The sequence below is a fragment of the Argentina silus genome, assembly GCF_951799395.1.
Source record: "Argentina silus genome assembly, chromosome: 3".
NCBI lineage: Eukaryota > Metazoa > Chordata > Actinopteri > Argentiniformes > Argentinidae > Argentina > Argentina silus.
In genome coordinates this window covers 26,352,149-26,357,241 of record NC_139657.1, presented here as the reverse complement: position 1 = coordinate 26,357,241, position 5,093 = coordinate 26,352,149, and positions in this window count along the sequence as shown.

Here is a 5,093-nt window from a genome sequence, read left to right as displayed (position 1 = left end):
CCCAACAAATGGTGTATATTTGTCATATTGAAATCCTCAGTTTGGCCCCTGATGTCTCCAGACCAGGCATGTGTTCTATAAGGTTGTGCAAAGCTCCATAAATTCTAGAAAGAGGAGGCTTATTCAAAACTTAAGCTACTAAGTCCTTACTGGTCAATTTCCTTTGTGATGGAGCTCAAAGTGCAAGTTTAAATGAATGCTTTGGGTTAAGAATAGTCTTGCATAGCCATACCTCCAAATCGCTTTGTTCTCACACCACCTTTGGACCTGGACGGAGCAATGGGAGAATGTGCTCGCAATTTCATTGGATGTTACATTTCAAGAACCCTCCCCACATGGCCATAGATGAGTGATTATGTGCATTGTGCGACAATTTTTTTCCAACTAGGCAGGACTATTTTGCAGAGAGTTGTTGCTAGATGTTAGCTTGACTCGGCTAAATACATTTCTTGGTGGAACATCAGGTCTTTTCATATGCAGTTGAATTGATGTGTTCATCAGAGCCTTGTCAAGCAGAATTAGTGAGTTAGCAAGATAACCTTACTGAAATTACATCATACTGAACATTTACATGTTCATAAGAAAAGTTGAAGAGTCAAGAAATATTTAAAAGCACAGAGTAGTTTTGGGTGTGTTGGAAGCAGAAATGTATTCATGGTAAGTGCAGTGGATTTATCAAAACCTGGAATAAGAGATAAATGGACACATGAAACCCTTAACAAAACACACTAACACGGTGACAAGGATCATAACTCTGACTCCATATAGTTATGGAGTCATATAGTCCATATATAGTGCCCTGCGTAAGTATTTGGACAGTGAAGCATTTGTTCTTCTTTTGGCTCTACACTCCCAACAGTTTGGATTTGAAATCAAACAATTACTTCAGACAACATGAAGACCAAAGAGTTATCACTGCAAGTCAAGGAAGCCATTATTAGGCTGAGAAATCGGGGAAAAAACAGAAACATAGCCACAAACTTAGGCTTGCCAAAATCAAGTGTGGAAAATCATCCAAAAGAAAGAAACACTGGCTACAGAATGACTTGCACAATCACTGTCTTAGTCTTCATCATAAGGTCATCAAGTTAGCTGTTGCAGAAGCAGCAATGGATGTCACAAAGCTTGACAGTTGCCCTCCCACCACCCCAGGCAAACTAGCTGGCAAATGTGAGTGCTTTCAGTTTAGATGTCTTTAACAGTGATTATGAAGGTGTGTTGCATGTGTTTATAGTGCTATCATCATCATCATGGCAGGAGAACAACAGCTATGAACAAATACCAGCAGATAAGAGAATGAGAAGTGCCTCTCCAAGCCCATAGAGTAGAGTGAATCAATAGTGTGAATCAATCTGAAAAGAAGTTCCAGAAGACACTTTGTGGGCTTATGTTGGTAGATAGATAGACAGATTTGCTGGGTAGTTGATACCATTTAAAGATGGGATGGATGGATGGATGGATGGATGGATACATGAGAAAGGGGAGGTATAGATAGATCAGAGGTTAATTAGTATTATGAGTTATACTGTGTAAAGCAGTAGTGACTGGTGATGGGGGGGGGGGGGGGATTTTGGCTAGGTAGTGGAAAGAAAGTGAGATCGTAGGATGGACAGATGGATACAAGTTGGTCAGAGGGTAGAGTAGGTTGGAAAGATAGAAGATTAGGTAGATAGAGTATTAGAAGGTCGGATGGATGGATGAACTATCCCAGTTAGGATGAGCCTGGGATAGGTCAGTGGAGTGGGTAGACAGTTGAGAGTGGTAGAGTTGGTTGGATTAGTGGTTGAGGATCGTTAAGGTAATAGAGAGAGAGAGAGAGAGAGAGTGGCAGCTGGATGAGAGTTTTTGGAGTTGCAATATGCTTTATAGTTTAAAAAGTTTAATAGGTATCAGAGCTTTTTCTCAGGGTTGATAATTGGCAGATCTCACAGTTGGATTTTTGTGAATAGCTTGAAAGGTGTAAGAGCAGCGATGGTCCAAAAATGGCATCTTTTGGTTTCCAAAGACCTCCATGGTAAAATGTGCACTTTCAAGTTTGAGTAGTTTAAAAAGTATAATGAGTTTAATGAATAGAAGCAACACAAGTTAGAGGTGTCTGCATTTTTTAAAGTTGGACTGGTGTGAATTGCTTAAAAGTTGTAGCAGGAAGTATTGGAATAATAATAATAATAAGTTCCTGAAGAAACTTTGTGGGCCTGCAAAGTCTTATTTTGGTAGCGGATTAAGTTAAAGATGGTTTGGTTGGTTGGATAGATAGATGAGAGACGGGAGGAATAGGTGGATCAATACAATGAAGAGGTTAATCAGGATGGGTTATATTGAGTGAAGCAGTAGTGACTGATGAAAGGAAGAAAGGATGATGGCTAGGTTGTGGTCGTTTTATCAGGGTTTTCTGAACATTTTACATTTTTGATTGGTGTAAATAGCTTAAAAGGTATGAAAGCAGTGGTGGTTCAAAACTGTTATCTTTTGGTTTCCATAGACCTCCATGTTAAAATGTGCACTTTCAAGTTTGAATAAATGTAAGCAACTCAAGTCAGACCACTCTGCACCTATTAAAGTTGGATTGGTGTGAATTGCTTAAAAGCTGTAGGAGGAGTAGCATGCGGAAGAATTGGAATAATAATTACTAGAAAAATAAGTTCCAGAAGAATCTTTGTGGGCTTACAACGTCTTATTTTGGTCGTAGAAAAAGGTTAAAGATGGCTTGGCCGAGAGAGAGATTTGCTGGGTAGTGAAAAGGATAATAGGAGTGGATAAGGTTAAAGATGGTTGGACAGATGGATGAATGGATGGATGAATTGATAGATGATAGTTAGATCTCCAGTATAGATAGATAGAGAGAAGGTTAGATGGATATACAGACAGATGAGAGAAAGTTCAAAAGATGATGGAAAGATAGATAGATGACAGAAGGTTAGATACATAGATGAAAGAAGGTTTAGTAATGGGACAGTGAAGCATTCTTTCATGTTCTACACTCCAAAAGTTTGGATTTGAAATCAAACAATTACTATGAGGTTAAAGTAGAGATTATCAGCTGGTATTTGTGTACATATTGGTTCCACCATTTAAAAATTACAACACTTTGTATGCATAGACCCCCTATTTCAAGGTACCCAAAAGTAATGGGACAGATTTATGAAATGTCCAAATTAAGTACTCATGTTTAGTATTTGGTCTACAATCCTTTGCATGCAATAACTCCCTGAAGTCTGCAACCCATTGACACCACCAGACACTGGGTGTCTTCTCTGGTGATGCTCTGCTAGGCCTGTACTGCAGCCATCATTTGTTTTAAGGTATTTTGGCCTGATCTTGAAATCATGAAATAAAATGCATGTTCAATTGGAGTTAAAACTGAAGATTGACTTGGCCAGTCAAGACCGTTCCACTTTTTGGCCCTTAAAAACTCCCTAGTTGCTATGGCAGTATGTTTTGGGTCATTGTCTTACTGTATGATGAATCGCCATGCAATGAATTTGGAGGCATTTGATTGCACTCGAGCAGTAAAGATGTTTCTATACACTTCAGAATTCATTCTGCTGCTGCCGCCAGCAGTTTAAAATGGGCACACCCAGAAGATCTGGGCACACCAATTCAACAGTGCAATGTGTAGTCTGGCTCAAATTTTAAAAACTTGAATGCAGCTTTTTCATGCTGCATATTTTAACACTATGAGCATTCCATTGGGTTTAAATGGTCACTGTCAGCTACTTTTCATTGTTCTTACTTGAAGATATCTCAAATGTTTCTCACTATGTTAACTTGTGTAGCAGCTCCAAAAGGAGAAACAGCGCCCCCCTTTCACCCATAAAGGCCACAGTGGCCACTGCAGTCAGTGATAATGTCAGTCATAATGTCACTCCTCTGCGTCATTTATCCCCTAGAGGAACACCTGTGGCAAAATGTATCATACCTTTTTACAGTTTTTTTCCCCCTATCTCTCACTTTCTGTTGCTTCAACAACTTGAGAAGAAATTATATTTACTGTTGGGTTAGTTAGGTATAATTTAAGGTTACTTCTAGTAAACTGAAGACTCTACTTTCACTCTACTGAACTAGGCTCTTTACCATTTTAGAACCCAACTGCTATTACACCGTTGAAGCTAGGAACACCAAACCAACTTCATAATTATCGCATAACTCTTGCTGAAGAAAGCTGAAGAAAGCTGAATTTTGACTTGATAGCATTTTCATACTCTTCACATTGTACAGCTCAACATGGGTTTCAATGGTAACTAATAGCTTAATTATCTTACTTAATCATCAAAGATACAACTGTCAATAAATTTCCTCCACTACCAAAAATGTGAATACTTTTAGCCAGCTAAGCAAGCACACAACGTTTCTACTGAAACTTCCTTTTCTACTTATTATCAGTGTTACACTGTAGGCTACTACTAACATTGTCCAGGGTTCTAGCCCACTGCACTTAGGGTTAGGGTGTGTGTTTTTCAATGGTATTGGGAAAGCTGCAATAACATGTTCATCTGCACTAAATTCATCTGCACTAAAATAAAGTTAACAAATAAACTATACCGCAGTCTAAATTATTTCAGAATTGTAATGATTTGAGGAAATCCAAGACCCTGCATGCGTCCAATTTATCCACCCTTCTCTTGAAGTGTGCACGTGTACTTTCCCACATGGAAACATGCCTAAACATGGGCTTTTACACCAATCCATCTTTACACCAGCCCCATGAATTAGATGTCATAGCCAGCCCTCTGGAATTAAACCTGTCATACAGGGTATACCATGTTGAATCATTATGCATTCTCAAAGGCTTCCAATTACAGCAATACTTTGTTCTTCTTCTTTCTCTTTTTTTCATTTTGCAACAGTCCTATTTCTATGGGATAAGATGATTTTTGAATGTTTTATTTGATTTTTTACAATCTTTTTTCAGAAATGTCCTCATAGACAGTTTCTAAAACTTTGAGTAAAGAACATAATGTAAGGAGTCATGTTATGTCATTAATTTAGATTTTTAATGCATATGCATCTGAAGTAGTCTAAGAATGACCAAATATCAAACAATTTAGTGAGCGTTTTAAGGAAAATTATTAATTGGAAAATAGAGTTGTTAC